Raw genomic sequence first — 19421 nt, 5'->3', positions numbered from 1 at the left:
AGGGTGACCTCCCAGAACAGGAGACAGTGAGGACTGCAGATGCTGGAGAGACAGAGTTGAAAAGGGTGGTGCTGGAAAAGCCCAGCAGGTCAGGCAGCACCCGAGGTGCGGGGGAGTCGACGTTTTGGGCATTAGTCCTTCATCTTATCTCCAGAACATTCGTGTATACAGCTTCTGTGAAAAATAAGGTGCAGTACAGATTATTTTACTGATCAACACAATGCTTACTAATGACAAATAGTCACTCACTAATGAAGATGATATCTCACACTAACTGAAATGTCAGCAATAGAAATATTGAAACTATGTCAACATTCCAGAGCTGAAAAGAATAAGGTATCTCAGAATTTATGATACTTAAACCCTTCACCAGAGTTATGAGCACGACTCATTCAAATCCTAAGGGTAGAGAATCACCAATTTAAGTGCAGTGCAGAATTGTTTTTTTTTTAATCCTATACTCAGTTTAAATGGAAAATGTTTTTAGATTACTTACAGTGTGGAAACAGGCCCTTCGGCCCAACAAGTCCACACCAACCCACAACATTCCCCCCTTCACCTAACACTACAGGCAATATAGCATGGCTAATTCACCTAACGGGCACATTTTTGGACAGTGGGAGGAAACCCACACAGACACAGGGACAGGGACAATGTGCAAACTCCACACAGACAGCCAACTGAGGCGAGAATTGAACCCAGGTCTCTGGCATTGTGAAGCAGCCGTGCTAACCACTGTGCCACTGTGCCACCCATGCTTTTACTAGTATAATTTCCAAAAGACAGATTATGGTTCTGCATTCTTAAAGCATTCAGAATCAGAAATACAATGTTATAGTCTATTTTGCATTGTTAAAGCTTCCTGATGGTTTAATAAGTTCAGTGAGTCTCTGAGCTACTCAGAACAAGAAAGTTTCATTATCAATTCCTGATCAGTCCTCAGTTCACGAATCCTGGCCTAGAATGATGGAAAGAAAACTATAATTTGCCTCCAGAGTTTCCCAAAAGGAAAGAAGAGAATATTTTAGCTATAGTCCCTGCTTCTCATCCAGGAGGACCCTCTCAGCAGTGTATGAAGTGTAGGTACCTGCACATTGGCTGAGACCAGGATCACGAATGACTGTGATGCTGTCTGCAAACTAATATCTTTCTTGAACACACTGTCCAGCATTAACGATTCCTCAAGCTCTTAAACAAAATACGCAGAGCTGAAGGTTCCCATTTTCAGACAAACTGTTTTCTTGGAGTGAGCTTCATTGCATCCAGTCAAGGCTTAGAGTGACGTTCCTCCCACAGTCTTCCACTTATCATCTTATTAGTGTTGCATCTGGACACCCGTCTCATTCAGTCGTGAGGCAGGATTGGCAGGGGTGCTTGCTGCTGCTGGGATTTCCCAGCAGTCCTATATAACGCCCAACTGCACACCACTTTGGACACTCAACCCAATAATTGCCCTTTGCACAGCGGTGCTCCACTATTACCACTGACCATGTGGCCCACCAAGGCAAGTTAACTCCTTGGTTTGTTGTCAGAGACCTGGAGATGGTAGTGGATGAGGGGGGCCACTGCTATATCCTGCTGACTGACAAAGGAGGCCACAGCCTCAGATCCAGCCAGACTGGACCGAGTTCACAGGCAGGGTCAGTGCAGTGCTCCGAGTGAAGCACAATGCATAGCAGTATGAAGAAAGTCAATAATCTTCTGTGTTCTCCGTAGACCTTTGAACCACAACCTCACTCTAACTCTGCTTTTGCAATGCGTCTCACCAAAGCTAATGGTCTATACTCCACACTATGGCGTGCATCATGTAGAATCTCTCTAATAGGTTCTGATCTCAAACAATTTCACTATGATATATGGAAGTTGCTGGAAAAGCTCAGCAGGTCTGGCAGCATCTGTGAAGAGAAATCAGAATAAAATTTTCAGGTTCAGTGACGCTTTCTCAGTGTTAACTCTGATTTCTCTCCACAGATGTTGCCAGACCTGCTGAGCTTTTCCAGCAATTTCTGTTCTTGTGAATATATAGTTCAGGAATTTTGGAGGGAACATGGGAATTCAGTGTAGAGGGGAAGAGCTGATTTTTGTTTGTTTTGATTCAGAGTTTGTAAGATCTTTTTAACAGAGCAACCTAAAGTTAAGGATTGGGGCCCAGCACAAAGTGCTGAATGACAATAAAAGGAAAATCATAAATTCATTAGTTGGTAATCACTGCTAATTTGACTAGCTATTTCAAGTTACTTTCAGATTGAAATAGGAGAAATATTTACAGATTACAGGCTGAAATATCATTTAAAAAAGAGTGAAGTAAATAAAATAGGGAAGCAGGGCCAGGTGATGTGCTGTAACTGAATGATGTGAGAGCTGGGAGACCCTATTGTGGGTTGCAATGTTTATGGTAGTAGCAAGCGCTGGAGGAGCTTCAGCTCAGAGTGGATGAGCTGGAGTCTGAGCTTCAAACCCTGCCACACATCAGGGACGGAGAGAGCTACCTGGACGCTGTGTTTCAGGAGGCAGTCATACCTCTTAGATTAACTGCCTCGAATTAGATCAGTGGTCAGGGACAGGAGGGAGTGACTATGAGCGAGGCAGGTAGAGGAATCCAGGCGGTCGTGCTGAAGGAGTCTCAGCCCTTGAGCTTGTTTAACAGGTTTGAAGTTCTTGCTGTCTGTGTGGATGAGAGTGGGGACTATATGGAGGATGAGTGAACTGACAACAGCACCGTGGCACAGGCAGTCATTCAAGAGATGGGAGAAAAGAGACATGTAGCTGTAATCAGGGATAGTAAAGTCTGAGGAATAGACACTGTTCTCTACAGCCTGGATCGAGATTAATGCTCGGGTTCAGGATGTCTTTTCTGGGTTGCAGAGGAAAGTAGAACGGGAGGGGAAAGGTCCAGTTGTTGTGGTAGGAACCAATGGTACAGGTAGAAAGGAGAAAGAGGGAATACGAGCAGCTAGGGGCTAAATTGAAAAGCAATAAGTAATGATCTCTGGATTACCACCTGAGCCACAAGCAACTTGGCACAGGGTCAACAAGATTAAAGAGGGAAATGTGTGGCTCAAAGACTAGAGAGAAATTGATTTGAATTCATAGAACATTGGCACCAGTACAGGGGAAGGACGGAGTTGATCCAATAGGATGGATTCTACCTGCATCATGTTGGGACTGGAGACTGAGAGAATCATATTACAAAAGCTGTAGGTGGGGCTTTAAACTAACTATTGGTGGAGTGGGAGTTTTGGTGGGGAGGTTCAGTTCCTTGGCAAGTTGTATAATTATAGATAAAGGAGAAGATAGGATTGCAGTTTAGTGATGGGTCTGATTGCTACCAGAAACTAAAAAGAAAAGATAGAATGGAATGTGGATAGATTTAGCTGAAATGGAAGAGGTGGATAAGTTAGCATGAATGACAGTAAGCAGGCAGTAGCAGATATTCAAGGAGGTAATTCATGACTCTCAGCTGAAATGTATCCTATTAAGAAGGAAAGATTCTAAGAGAGGGATAAACCAACCATAGCTAACTAAAAAAGCTAAGGAGACTATTAAGTCGAAAGAAAAAGCAAATGAGGGAGGGAAGGTCAGTGATAGCCCTGAAAACTGGGATACTTTCAGAAACCACCCAAGGAGTACTAAAAAGATAATAAAGACAGGGTAAAGCAGTGAGGAAAATTAAAACTAACAATAAGAGCTTTAAATATATAAGGAGGAAGAGGAAGATCAAAGTGAGCATAAAACCCTCAGAAAATAAAACTGGGGAGATGGTTTTGGGTAATGAGCAAGTAGCGGAGGAGTTAATTAAATATTATATACGTGTCTTTATAATGGAAAACACTTCAACCATTCTATTAAAGTAATGAATATGGGAGATTAATTAAGTACCATCACCAACTAATGAGGCTAAACACAGGTAATTACGTGGCCATGATGGTTTGCATCCCAGCATCCTTAAAGTGGTAGCTACTGCAATGGTGGATGCATTGGTTATAATTTGCCAAAACCCATTGGATTCTGGAGAGGTGTTGAGTCACAGAGTCATAGAGTTATAGAGATGTACATAGCAGAAACAGACTCTTTGGTCCAACTCATCTAAGCCAACCAGATATCCTAGATAATTCTAGTGCCATATGCCAGGATTTGGCCGATAAATCTCTAAACCCTTCCTATTCCTCTAACCATCCAGATGTCTTTTAAATATTGGAATTGTACCAGCCTCCACCACTTCCTCTGGCAGCTCATTTCACACAAGCACCACAATCTATGTAAAAAAAGTTGCCCTTTAGGTCTCTTTTAAATCTTTTCCTCTCTCACCCTAAAACCTATGTCCTCTAGCTTTGGATTCACCACCCCAAGGGAAAAGAAACTTTGTCTATTTATTCCATCCATGCACCTCATGATTTTATAAACTTCTATGAGGTCACTCCTCAGCCTCCGATGCTCCAGGGAAAATGGCCTCAGCCTATTCAGCCTCTTCCTGTAGCTCAAACCCTCTAACCCTGGCAACATCCTTGTAAATATTTTCTGAACCGTTTCAAGCTTCACAACATCCTTCCTACAGCAGGGAGACCAGAATTTCACACAGTATTCCAATGGTGGCCTAAAAAATGTCCTGTACAGCCACAACATGACCTCTGATCCCTTATAATCAATCAATGCACCTATACCTGACTCTACTTTCAAGGAACTATGAACCTGCACTCCAAGGTCTCTGTTCAACAACAGTCTCCAGGACCTTACCATTAAGTGTATGATTCCTGCTGTGATTTGCCTTTCTAAAGTGCAGCACCTCACTTTTATCTAAATTAAACTCCATGTACCAGAGGATTGGAAAACTGCTAATGTGACACCTCTATTCAAAAAGGGAGGGAGGTAAAAAGTATAGGCTGATTAACCTACTAGTAAAAAATGAGGTCTGCAGATGCTGGAGATCACAGCTGCAAATGTGTTGCTGGTCAAAGCACAGCATAAGCCCTTCTCGAAACGTCGAATTCTCTATTCCTGAGATGCTGCCTGGCCTGCTGTGCTTTGACCAGCAACACATTTGCAGCTGATTAACCTACTATCTCTGTTCAGTCATGGAATCAATTATTAAGAAAGTAACACTAGAACATTTGGTAAATTGTAATCTAATCAAATGGAGTCAGCAAGGCTTCATGAAAGGGAAATCATGTCTGACTGATTCATTCGAGTTTTTCAAACAGATTGGATAGAGAGGAGCCAGTGTTTTGTTTGCCCTTCCAAAGGGCATTCAACAGGGCACCTCACAATAGGTTAAGTCACAAGATAAAAACTCGTGGTTTTGGACGTAGTATATTGGCATAGATAGAAAATTGGCTCATGGGTAGAAAATAGCCAGTGGGGATAAGGGGCTCTTTTTAAGGTTGGCAACCCATGACCAGTGGGGTTCCACAGAGATCAGTGCTGGGACTGCAACTGTTTGGAGGAAGGAAATGAATGCATTGTAGCCAAATTTGCAGATGATACAAAATAGGTGGGGAAGCAGTTTGTGAACAGGATACAAACAGTTTACAGAGCGATATTGGCAGGTTACGTAAATGCGTTAAAAGTTGGCAAATAGAGTATAATGTGAGAGAGTGTGAAGTTGTTCATTTTGGAAGGGAGAACAAAAGAACAGAACCCAATTTAAATGGAGACAAACTGCAGAAAGCAGTGACATGAAAGGACTAGGGTGGGGTTACCTGCATGTGAAATACAGAAAGGAAACACAGAGGTGCAGCAGGTAATCAGGAAGGCGAATGGAATGTTGGCCTTAAAAGAGTTGGAGTATAAGAGCAGGGAGGTCGCGCTGCAACAGTACAAGGTGCTGGGGAGGCCATATTCAGACAGTTCTAGTCTCCTTATGGAAGGATTGTCAAATGAGCAAACGTTAAACAGGCTGGGACTCTACTCGTCAAAGTTTAGAAAAATGAAAAGAAATCCCATTGAATTGTATAGTTTTCATAATGGGCTTCACAGGGTAAATGCTGAGAGAATGTTTCCCTTCATGGGAGAGTCCAGGACTAGAGGCATAGTCTCAGAATAAAGGGTTGGCCATTTAAGGCTGAGGTGAGGAGGGAGAATTACTTCTCTCAGAGGGTTGTGGGTGTTTGGAACTCCTTGTCACAGGGAGCTGTGGTGACAGAGTCCATGTGTATTTAAGGCTAAGATATTGATTATTGGTCAGTCCGGGAATCAAGAGTTACAGGGAAAGAACAGGAAGATGGACATGAAGAATGTCAGATCAGCCATGATCCTCTTGAATCGCACAGCAGGTTTGAGGGACCTAATGGCCTATTCCTGCTCCTATTTCGTATGTTCTTATGATAGTTTAGTTTATAATTACGGGCTGTTTAAAGCATCAAGGATGACCTGCGTAAATTGCACCAACATTAAGGTAATACAGTTCAATGTTTTATGCTCTATGGAGTGCTCCATTTATTTGTTCTTGTTGTACCTCAAGCTGAAGTAAAACCAAAATATTGGTGTTAATTGTTTCAATTAAAAACATGTCTATGTAAAAATATTAGGTACTTTTGTAAGTAAATAATAATGAATTATTTCTGAGGAAGGGTCGCTGGACCTGAAACATTAACTGCATTTTCTCTTCGTAGATGCTGCCAGACCTGTTGAGCTTTTCCAGCAATTTCTGTTTTTGCTTCTGATTTCCAGCATCTGCAGTTCTTTCAGCTTTCACTTAAGAAATTGTTTCAGCAGTCAGGCAGAAGACATAACCTGAAAGAATATTTGCAAAAGAACTATGTATGCCTGAGAAAACATGTTCTTTTATGTAGACAGTTATTATAACGTGGAATGCATTGACTGAAAGGGCTGTGGGAGAGGTTGAGTAGCACCTTGCCACATTTCTGAATAGGAAAGAATTGCAGGCCTACAGGAGGAAAGCAGGAAGTTCTCAATTAGAGAACCCGTTCTAAGACACAGCATGCGAATGATGGAGTGAATGGCCTTCTTTGGTCTGACAAGATTGTGATTACACCTGAATAGATGTGCCATGACCTAAAGTTGTGCATTGAATCAGGTGATATGGCTGAACTGAAGTCAGATAGCAACTGATAAATACTTCATACTTACCATGAAGAGCACATAGTTGAAAAATGTGGTGCTGGAAAAACACAGCAGGCCAGGCAGCATCTAAGGAGCAGGAGAATTGACATTTCGGGCAGAAGCCCTTCTTCAGGCTTATGCCCGAAACGTCGATTCTCCTGCTCCCTGGATGCTGCCTGGCCTGCTGTGTTTTTTCAGCACCACATCTTTCAACTCTGGTCTCCAGCATCTGCAGTCCTCACTTTCTCCTCCATGAAGAGAACATACCCATTTACCCTGAGTGACATGCATAGGTTAAACATTTTCAAATTCACTTTTGCCTGTCAATCTCAAGTTATAAGTTTATCTTGACCATTGAAATGTAAATTTATTTCATGATACATTCATGTATTTTAACCTGAAATGAAAACCACAAATCTAAACAGCACTTACAGAACTGCTTTGGGTTGCTGTTGGTGTTCAGAATACTCAAGGTTCATAAAGGGACTTTCAAACTGATCCAGGTGATGTTATGTGAGTCAGCACAGACACACTCCTCCAATCCAATTTGAACTCTGACCCTACAACCTTGAACAAACAAAGGAGATAATTAAACTCTGGCTTACAAGTACGATAGTTATATGAAAATATGCAAATATTTCTCATTGTTATATCTTCGAGAAAATTCTGCTAATTATCAGTAGAAATGGGCTTCTTAATGCCTCACTAAACAGGAATAATATAGCAATAACATAATTTTGGAACAGCTTAGGGTAATTGCAGGCTGTAGTTGAATGAATGATAGTAATGAGATTCGGGGTCATTAAGGAGCATAATGATTGAGCCAAATAATGGATCTTGTTTGTTATTGAAAAGCACGAACTTCCTGAAGCCCTAGGCTGTTTTGTTTGTAGCTATTCTTCAAACTGTCTTGAGCTGGTGTCCCAGAAGCAAAAGCTGAAGGGCATTCGAAACCACAAATCATCTTCATCGTTCAGCTGTTAAGTTGGTCAGAAGAGTTATAAAACTAATTAATTGCCAAATCAAAAGAAACGTCAGCTTATTATGATGCAGTGTCCTAATGTAGGAAGACATGCAATGTAACAAGAACATAATGAAATAAAATTTAAAACTAAATACCACATGGCAACATTAGGTCAGGTGGCCAGAACAAAGAACAAAGAAACTTGCAGCAAAGAATATTTGCAAAAGAACTATGTATGCCTGAGAAAACATTTTTTTTTATGTAGACAGTTATTATAATGTGGAATGCATTGACTGAAAGGGCTGTGGGAGAGGTTGAGTAGCACCTTGCCACATTTCTGAATAGGAAAGAATTGCAGGCCTACAGGAGGAAAGCAGGAAGTGTCTCAATTAGAGAACCCTTTCTAAGACACAGCATGCAAATGATGGAGTGAATGGCCTTCTTTGGTCTGACAAGATTGTGATTACACCTGAATAGATGTGCCATGACCTAAAGTTATGCATTGAATCAGGTGAATCTGGTACAGCATAGGCCCTCCAAGCCTATGCTGTACCAGATCTTCTGCCTAAACCTGTCACCTATTTTCTAAGGATCTGCATCCCTTTGCTTCCAGCCCTTTCATGTATCTGTCTAGATACACCTTAAATGACGCTATCGTGCCTGCCTCTACCACCTCCACTGGCAATGCATTCCAGGCACCCACCACCATCTGCCTAAAGAACTTTCCATGCATAGCTCCCTTAAACTTTTCCCCTCTCAAATTCAACTCATAACCCCTAATAATTGAGTCAAAGCTTGGTCAAAGAAGTAAGATTTAAAGAAAAGCAGTCCTTAAAGGAAAAAATGAGAGATGGTGATTTTTTTCTAAGGAGGGTGGTACTGATTTGTGGCTTTGCGTGTGCCCTATGGCTCTCCTCCAACACATGATCACATGTGGTCTTCAAGCAGGCAGGAAGACCAATGCTGCAACCAGGAACGGTGTAGTTAACACTGCTGTCTCTTAGTGCCAGGGACCTGGGTTTGATTCACACCCTCGGACAACTGTCTGTGTGGAGTTTGCACATTCTCCCGCCGTCTGCGTTGTCCCCCCTAGGTGCTCCAGTTTTCTCCCACAGCCCAAAATGGACGGGTCAGATAGATTGGATGTACGAAATTGCCCATTCTGTTCCGGGATGTGCAGGCCAGATTGATTAGCCATGGGAAATGCAGGGTCACAGGGATTGGGTGGGTCTGGCTAGGATGCTCTTTGGAGGGATGTGGACTTGATGGGCTGAATGGCCTGCTTCCAAACTATAGGGAATTCTATAAACATTAGGGAGCAAACTATCCACAATTTAATACATGGTTCCATGAGCCAGAACACTTGGGGATAAGCCTACAGTACTCACCAGAGCAAGTCTCCAAATTTATAGTAGTCTGCCACTTGCTTCCATCACATCTGAGCCCTTACCATCAGGCAGTGAGGAACTCAGGAAGAAGGAGAGATGTGAGGCCCTGCGACTCTATCACCCTGCACAAATTGCCCGTGAATGTCTAATTAGCCTCTAGTTTCTGTAAAATTACCCGTATTTCTCCGCTATTCCTTGTTATTTCATCTCAGGCATAAATTACAGGATGATCTCAAGCTGCTCTGGGACATGAGGGCCTGGCTTGAGACTGCACAGTCAGTAGCAGGTGAAGCTGACAGCAATAACATGGGCACCAACAGGAGTTGTATGGACAAACTGGTCATCCTGAGGGAGGGCACCTCATTCATGCCCCATTCATGGCACCACTACTCTGGTATTGGAGAACAAATTACCAGAAGGTTGTGAAACCCTGAAGGAGCCTTCAAACATCTGCCATCATAACTGCAGATCCAATACGGGTAGCAAGCAACCTGCTTTGGTCTTAGCTCTCTGAAAGGAGAGAGCTAATCAAGTAGGTTTGTGGTGAGGTTAGCGTGGGGATGTATATTTTTATATAATATGAAGCCTCTAAATAATAAAAGATGTCTGGGATGAGAGCGACTGTAGAATGTGGGAAAGGGTATTGGGTATAACAATACCATCATGTTTGCCTGGTTCCGCTGAGCACTGGCCAATCGCTTGGACATGTCTGCTCCAGTACAGACGAACTTCGATTATCTAAACCTCAATTATCCAAACAAGATTGCAAGGTCCCCATATTTGTCTAAACTGTGTTATCCGGCATTTGACTATCCAAACATTATCTGAACAAAATACTCCCTATTCATGTCATTCTGATAATCGAGGTTCCTCTGTATTTGGCAAAGCTGCCTCTCCATAGGGGTTAGTATATACAGCCATTCGGCTGGTTCATTCCTGCAGTCCCCGGTTATATTCCACCTTCCCCTGAGAGAGACAAGGGCGTTTGTCAGTGAGTGTGGTGTGATGTTTTCTGGTAAGGTGGCTGAATATCCGACTGGCAAAGTTGTGAGATGTGTGTGTGAGGCTTACAACTGTACTGAGTATGTGAGGGCGAGGTAGAGCTACGCACATTAGGTATGAGATGTGATTCACTGAGATTGTTTGTAGAATGTGATGGAGATTTGGGAAATAGAATATTCATTGACAACAATGGTCTCGCTGCTATTGTCCACTCATGTAAAACATTGAACTTCTTCCAGCACTACCTCCAGGTTCCTGGGACTGGACTGTTGCCATTAACCCTGAAGGCTATCTGGTGCCACTCCTCTCCAACAATCTATCTGGAGAGTCCCAGTGGATACAGAACACTTCTCCTTGCTGTATAAGGTGAACAAGGGTTAATCCTTGACTGAGCATAATGAACACCACCAATGTGATGATGTCAGGAGCACTTGATGGAAGGGGAAGGTAGTTTCTTCATAGCATCCCCTGTATGGAAGCAGGCCATTCAGTGCTGGGGCCAGTGTTGCTTGTGATATACATAAATGATTTGGAGGAAGGTGTAGGTTGCCTCATTAACGAGTTTGCAGATGACACTAAGATTGGTGGAGTAGCAGATAGTGAAGGGGACGGTCAGAGAATGCAGCAGAATATAGATAGATTGGAGGGTTGGGCAGAGAAATGGCAGATGGAGATCAATCCAGACGAATGCAAGATGATGCATTTTGGAAGATCCAATTCCAGAACGAACTATGCAGGAAAGAGAAAAGCCCTTGGAAAAGTTGATGTAGGGAGAGATCTGGATGTTCAGGTCCATTGTTCCCTGAAGGTGGCAATGCAGGTCAAGAAGGCATATGGCATACTTTTCTTCATCAGGTAGGGTATTGAGTACAAGAGTTGGCAGATCACATTACAGTTGTAGAAGACTTAGGCTACATTTGGAATACTCTGTATAGTTCTGGTCGCCACATTACCAAAAGGATGTGGGGATGCTTTGGGGAGAGTGTAGAGGAGGTTCACCAGGATGTTGCCTGGTATGCAGGGTGCTAGCTGTGAGGAGAGGTTGAGTAGATTAGATTAATTTCATTGGAAAGATGGAGGCTGAAGAGGAACCTGATTGAGGCCTACAAAATCAAGAGAGGTGTAGACAGGGTGGATAACAAGAACCTTTTTCTCAGAGTGAGGGACTCAATCACTAGGGGTCACGAGTTCAAAGTGAGAGGGGAAAAGTTTAGGGGAGATATACAGGGAAAGTTCTTTGTGCAGAAGGTAGTGGGCACCTGGAATGCATTTCCAGCTGAGGTAGTAGGGCAGGAATGATAATGTCATGTAAGAGACAGATACATGAATGAGCGGGAAGCAAAGGGATACAGATCTCGAGAAAATAAGTGGAAGGTTTAGATAGAGGATCAGGATCGGTGCAGGCTTGGAGGGCTGAAGGGCCTGCTCATGTGCTGTAATGTTCTTTGTTCTTTTTTCTAGCCCATCAGGTTCATATCAACCCACTGAAGAGCATCCCATCCACCCCCACACCACCCTATCCTATCTCTACAACTCTGCATCTCCCGTGGCTAACCCTCTTAACCTATACATCCCTGGTGACGATGGACAATTTTCTATGGCCGATCCACCAAACCAGAAGGAATCGTTTGGATTGTGGAAGGATACTGGAGTACCCAGAAGGAAACCACACAGAAACAGAGAGAACTTGCAAACTCCACACAGACCATCGCCCGAGGGTGAGATGGAACTTTGGTCACTGGCTCTATGAGGCAACAGTGCTAATCACTGAGCCATTGTGCCACCCACATTCTTTGTAGAAATGTAAGTTCTATTCTTATAACCTGAAAATAGTTGGAGCGATATAATAACCTACATCCTTCTCGCTAGACCAGATGGTCTTATTAGACTCTCAGATACACATGCATGAAACCCATAAGCCCATAAGAACTCTCAGTGCTAGTGAATGCAGATGGTGGATTGGCCATGCTAAATTGCCCAGAGTATCTAGGGACATGCAGGCTAGGTGAGGTAGCCATGGGAAAAGCAGGGTTACAGGTGTAGCATCAGGGAGTGTGTTGGGGTCGGATGCACTTTGAAGGGTCGTTGTGGCTGAATGGCCTGCTTTCACACTGTCGGGCTTCTATTCTATTAAGAGCATCAGACCCAACACGTCTCCTCTCAATCTCATACATCAAAGGTCTTCAATGGGATACATTCTCTCTCCACAATACATAGTAATCATTCTCCCCGCAGTCCAGACAGTCTTGCATCCACTTGCTCTTGCCAGAAAGCACTTCCTCTTTGACAGATGCAGACTGGCTTCAAGTTGCGTGGCCTCATTTCAGCTGATAATAGCAAAATCGTGCAGCTGCTGGTAACTGAAGTAAAAGCAGAAAATGTTGGAGAAATATAACAGGTCTGGCACCATCTGTAGAGACAGAAGCCAAGTTAACGTTTGAGTCCATTGACTCTTTGGAATTATTAACTCTGTTTCTCTCTCCATAGGTGCTGCCAGGCCTGCTGAGTTTCTCCAGCATTTTCTGTTTTTGTTTTAACTTCAAGTGATGCTTTCCTTGCTGAGGTGTGCAGTCACTCAGCTGACTTTCTGGCTGTGTGCAGTAATTTTAAATTAGGAGGCCGGGCAATCTTTGAGGGCTGCCTACAATGAAACAATGGATCCACGTTATTGTGCATTCTATTTACAATTTCCCAATATTGTGCCCCTCTGTTTTGATAGAGATTCAGAATCTAGGAATCCAGATGCTCAAGTATTCTCATCTCATCAAGAAACCCACAATACAACTGAACTGAGTTGAGAAGAAAATTAATGTGAACAATTGATATTAGTGTATGCCAGAGCAACGGTTGCTCATTAGTGAAGCTGGTAAAGATAAAAACATTTGGGAGCACTCATTAATCATTCACAAGATTTTCTAGTGAATCTGTTGTTAATCAGCTTTCTTACTTATCAGGATAAAGCTCAATAGAATCTAATTTAAATTAGATCAAGTTATTGGAATCTTGCAGAGATCATTGGTATGATGACATGCATAATCTTGCATGCAGTTCCGGGCAAGCTATTTTCTAATAGATAAAATTGGACAGAGTTCACTGAAAAACTGGAGGATACAACAATGAATTAAAGAGTGTGAAGCAAGTTGAAGAGTCAAATTTCTGCAGGACTGCAGATAAATGGAGTAGATTCCTAATTGAAACAATCACTGATGTACATAGTACCAGCTTGTAAAAGAGATAAATATAAGGAATGTTAAGAAAGTGTGTCTTTGTGTGAGAATGTGTACGTGCATGTGTGCGTGTGTGAGAGAGAGAGACTGGAATGAACACAGTACTCAATGCAAATGTGCCAAACTGTCCAGTGCTGTCATTTATGGTTGAACTCTTCAAAGCCCATTCAGAACTAGGAAACCCAGTGAACGCTTGATTGAGCATCCTATTGTCACAGAAAAACAGAGGTGTTGTGGTGCAGAAGCCATCATGTCTGCACTGGCTCTCTGAATGAGCATCATGATTTCATGCCATTCTCCCATCTTTTCCCCATAACCTGCAATATAGTGTCTATTCGAATAATCATCCAATGCCCTCTTGTAGGATTCAATTGAACACATCTCCATCACATTTTCAGGCAGTGCATTCCAGATGCAATCCACTCATTTGACTACTACTTGGTTAAAAAAAAAATCTTCTTCTTGCATTGCATTTTTTCTTTTGCAAATCACTAAAGCTGTGTCCTCTATTTCTTGATCATTTTACAAGTAGGAACAATTTCTCCCTATCGACACTGTCAAGAACTCTCATAAGTTTGAAAATGACAATCAGAGCTCTTCTTAACCTTCTCTTCTCTAAGAAAAAATATTCTAGCTTTTCCAATCTATCTACCTAAGTGATGTTTATCAACTCTGTCACTGTTTTTGTAAATGCATTTTCTGCATTCCCACCAATGCATTTACATTCTTACCAAAGAATTGTACACAATGTTCCAGCTGAGGTCTGACCAGTATCTTCTATGAATTCAACATCACTTCCCTGCTCTTGTATTATATGCCCCTATTAATAAATCTGGATGTTTCATAAAATATTCTCTTCACCTGTCTACCATATTTAATAACTTGTAGACATATAAACACTGGTAACCTTGCTCCTGCCCACCCTTTAGAATAGTATGCTTTTTTAATACTATGTCTCAATGTTCTCTTCATCAAAATGCATCACCTCCCATTTCTCTTCATTGGACTTCATCTACCACCTATCTGGCACTCTGCCAGCTTGTCAATGTCCTTTTTTAAAAATTCTACACTGTCCTCTTCACAGGTTATGATACTTTCAATTTTTTTTATCATGCGCAAAATTTGAAATTGTTCCCTGCACACCAAGATCCAGATCATTATTATACCTCAGGAAAAGAGTGACCGTATTCACCCCTGGGAAACTCAATAGCAAACTACCTTCCAACCTGAAAAATATTAATTGATCATTAGTCCTTGTCTCCTGTCACTCAGTTAATTTCTTTCACTGTCCCCTCAGCCTTAATTGTTCTCACACACCATGACGTGGCATTCCATTATCTTTTGAAAGTTCAACGTGCACTACATCAACATCAATTTCCTCAACCCTCATCGTTAGCTCTTCAAGGAGCTCCAGAAAGTTAGTTATGGGGAAGAGTCATATTGGACACAAAGCATAACTGTTGCATCTTTGTCAATAGATCAGTCAGATTTGCTGAGTTTCTCCAACTCCATCTGTTTTTATTTAAGATCTCCAGCATCTACAATACTTTGCTTCTGCTAAATTAGTTCAATATGATTTTTCTCTTTCAAAATCAGGCTGGATCTTCCTAATCCACATTTATCTATGTGACAATTAATTTTATCCTGAATTATTGTTTCCAGACATTTCCCATGATCAAATCTAAACTAACTGGTCTGAATTTACTGAGCTTATCCTCACAACTATCTTTCCGTCAAGGTTCTAATGTTTGAAAATCTTCAGTGATCTGGGACCACCTTTAGGTCTGAGGAAAACCAAATGATTATGACTAGTGCTTCTGCAGTTACAACTGCCACTTCTTTCAATATCCTGGGGTGCTTCTGATCTGCTCCTAATAAGATGATAATATGGCATTAAGAGGTGTATTTTCTCCTTTTTTTGATTAAGAAGTACAGAGTGGTCTGTTCCAAGCCAATAAAATAAACAACTTGTGAGGTCTCGGGTTTCTTTTTTTATGTTGGAACAATAGAAGCAGCCTGAATGGGTGGAGTCAGGCTTCCTCAGAATCAGGATTTTAGTTTAGCTTTCAGTAGCTGTTGGGGTTTGGAAGCTGCAATACATCTCTCCTTGCTACAATAATATGCTTGAGTTCTTTCTCTGTCTCAGAGTTTTTCTCTTGGTATTCTTTCCTCCCGGACTGGAGAATTGTATGTGAGGCTATCTATTTTACAGAAGTTGCCTTTGTCAAGGGTATGTTTATGGTATGTTTCTATATCGGAATGTTTGCTGCTCAGTAGTTAAATAATCATAATATTCTGTTAAGTTTTCCAATCAAGTTATTCCAGTCCTTTTATGTTTGTTTTTATCTTAACTGTACTGTGTGGATGAAGTGTGTTTTGCTTCAAGACTGGTATTTTGACAAATCAAATTGCATCCAGCATGCAACACCTAGCACTTGCCCTTAAAATAAGAAAATGTTCAGGCCATCTCCTTGATAGGGTTCAAGGGAGTTTGATTGGTCCATAACACTGGTGTCTTATCAACTTAGACAATTCCTGTGCCTGTTCAAGTTTGTATCCTTCGAGTTTCCGCCTCTGTCAGAATTTCTGGGTAACATCTGCTCCTTTGATAAACACAAATGCAAACTGATGAGGTGGTGACACCATGGTAATGGCATTGGCTTGCTGATCCATTGTCATTGTCTCATATTACAGGGACACGGACTTGAATCCCAGCATGGCAACTTTGCATTCATGAAATTAAAAACTGACCTGGTGGTAAACATTATTATGAAGACACATTTGTTTCACTACTCTCCTTTGGGTAAGGAAATCTACCATCCCTGGAAAATCACAGCAGGTCTGGCAGCATCTGTAAGGAGAGAAAAGAGCTGACGTTTTGAGTCTAACTGACCCAAAGCTTTGATAAAGCTCTTTTCTCTCCTTACAGATGCTGCCAGACCTACTGAGATTGTCCAGCATTTTCTCTTTTGGTTTCAGATTCCAGCATCCACAGTAATTTGTTTTTATCTATCATCCCTACCTTGTCTGGCCTATATGTGATTCCAGACACACAACAATGTAGTTGAGTCCTATTTGCCCATTGGACAATAAATGCTGGTCGAGCCAATGACACACACCATCTAGGAGTACATTTCAAAAGAAGAATTAGTACTTTGGCTATGCCACCTAACTCCATGTGTAAATTTCCATCCTGGTCTCTAATCCATCCTATTCTTTCTTTCACCACCCTGTGATTGCTTATGGACCTTTGGATGGTACCATTCAGTCTTTTCATTCATAATCCTTCTTTGCTTTTAATCACCTCATTTACAAACATTTTGTATTCAGCTTAAATCTCTGTTTCTACTAGACATCTATCATAATACACTTTCTCTTCTCTATATTAATGTCTTTCTCCTTTTTCATCCAAGATGCTCTACATTTCTTTGACCAACCTTTTCATTTTGAGGGAACATGTCTTAACTGCACTAGAACCATCTCTTCATTGCTCAGCTAATGTTTCTCTCATCCATCTTTTGCTCCAGTCTATCCAACCTAGCTCCATTCTTGCCCCTTTGGAGTCAGCTATTTTCCAGTTAATTACTTGTACTGTATATTGCACATCACTATTTCCCACTGTCATCCTCCAACTAAGGATACAATTATCACTGCATCCCAAATATTCCCACACTGACACTTCCCTATTTGACCCTCCTCATTCCTGAGAACCTGATCTAATAAAATTGACTTCCTTGTTGGCCTGGTCACATAAAACTATAGGAAGTTCTCCTGAACACGGTGTAGAAATAAGAACAGAAATAACTGCAGAAACCTAGCAGATCTGGCAGCATCTATGAAGAGAGAAACAGAGTTAACATTTCAGATCCAGCAATTTCTGATTTTATTTCAAAGTCCTTGCATCCTCAGTTCTTTGTGTTTTACTTACAACCTAAGAATACTTGCCCTGTTTGACCTTAATGCTGCCATTATCCCAGTCCATATTTAATTAGAGTCCCCAATTATAACTACTTGGGACTATTTGCAACTCTCTGTAACTTCCCACCAGATGTGTTCCTCTACTTCTTTCCTACTGATGGTTGCCCTCTGGCTCAGTGGTTAGCCCTACTGCCTCACAGCACCAGAGACCTGGGTTTGATTCCAGACTCAGGCTGTTTGCGTGGAGTTTGCACATTCTCCTCGTGTCTGCGTGGGTTTCCTCCGGGTACTCTGGTTTCCTCCCACAATCCAAAGATGTGCAGGTTAGGTGAATTGGCTATGCTAAATTGCTCATAGTGTTAGTGCATGAGTCAGAGGGAAATGGGTCAGGGTGGGTTACTGTTCGGAGGGTCGGTGTGGACTGTTTGGGCCGAAGGGCCTGTTTCCACGCTGTAGGGAATCTAATCTAACCGAGCTGGTGATCGGTACATTGTACCATGCACAAAGATTGCATTCTTCTTGTTCCTTAGTTTGAACAAACTCGGTTCTGTTCCTGAATCCTTGAGACATTATCTTTCTCCAATACTGCAAGGCTCTCATTAAGCAAGACCACGGCCCCCGACCCTGACTTTTTTGTTTCCTTTGTCACTTTACTGAGCATCTTGTAATGAAGAAGATTGAGCTCACAGTCCTGCTCTTCTTTTAGCGAGGTCTCTGTTAGCATCACAAATACACGAACACAACCAAATCTTGCCACCCCAGCAGGTTCCATGAATACCCAATCACATTCAAGTTTCTAATTTTCAATCCCACTCAACTCGGACTCATCAGGTAAGGTTTAGTGTCTTCTATAGGCTGAGAATTATGTTCACAACATTTTTTAAACCATCAATGCTTAACTAATTTGAATAGACAGTATAAAGCATTAATTTAGCCCTCTGATGGCCAAAATGAATTGTGCGCATGTCACTTAGGAATGACTTTGACGAAAATCTTACTGACTTGATTCATCAGGATTTCTCCATTGTCTTGGATGCATTTATTAACACTGGACTGCTTAGAGAATCTCCAGAGGTCATATGCCTTTAGTGTGTTTCTTCAACCTTGTACATGATTCTGTTAATAGTTCAGATTGGATGAGTTTTGCAAAGACCAGATCTTTTTGTTCCTTCATTTCTTGAACTGTGGAATAAAGAAAGAAGATATTGCTTTAAAATAAGGAGACTATGCAATGGTAAAACTGCACTTTTACAATCATGTTTTCTGGAGCACATTGTGAGCTGTGTAGAATGTTGCTTTACCCTGGAATCATAAAAGTAAAAGCAGTTGGTGGGATCTGAGTCAAGGGACAATTGCGTGAAAGCAACAATTTGATTGGCTCGTGGTCAGATGACTATGGCTTGTGTGGAGCTGATGAAGCAGAGAAACATTCAGCCTGCAAAGAGAAAGCATCAAAACTTTATCTTGATTGTCTACCCCCTTGTGGATATGCCAAAAACAGTAACAGCTTCCACTTACTTATCTCTGTATATTCCCTTGTCAACAGGAAAAAGGGAAAATCAACTTCAAAGACTCTGACAAGGGCAAATTCTCAGTCAGTGAAGGAAAGGCAGCATCAATGTGCAAACATTTATTGGCAAAGAGCCAAAAGGAATTAAAAGAAACTGAAAGAACGTAACTTGTCGACTCCTGCAGTCCGGATTGATGTCATTGAACTGTGTTCCCTGATCATTTTCCATCTTCCACTCTTTATGGCCATGAGTGGCCAGTTTGATTGTGAAAGGGGAATTTAATATGAGGTACAATTTATTTATGGGATTATAAGCTAGCAGTTTCCATTACCTCTTTTCCATTGGCTAAAGA

The sequence above is a fragment of the Hemiscyllium ocellatum genome, chromosome 26 (genome assembly GCF_020745735.1).
Source record: "Hemiscyllium ocellatum isolate sHemOce1 chromosome 26, sHemOce1.pat.X.cur, whole genome shotgun sequence".
Taxonomy (NCBI): domain Eukaryota; kingdom Metazoa; phylum Chordata; class Chondrichthyes; order Orectolobiformes; family Hemiscylliidae; genus Hemiscyllium; species Hemiscyllium ocellatum.
Note: the sequence above shows the minus strand (reverse complement) of the source record.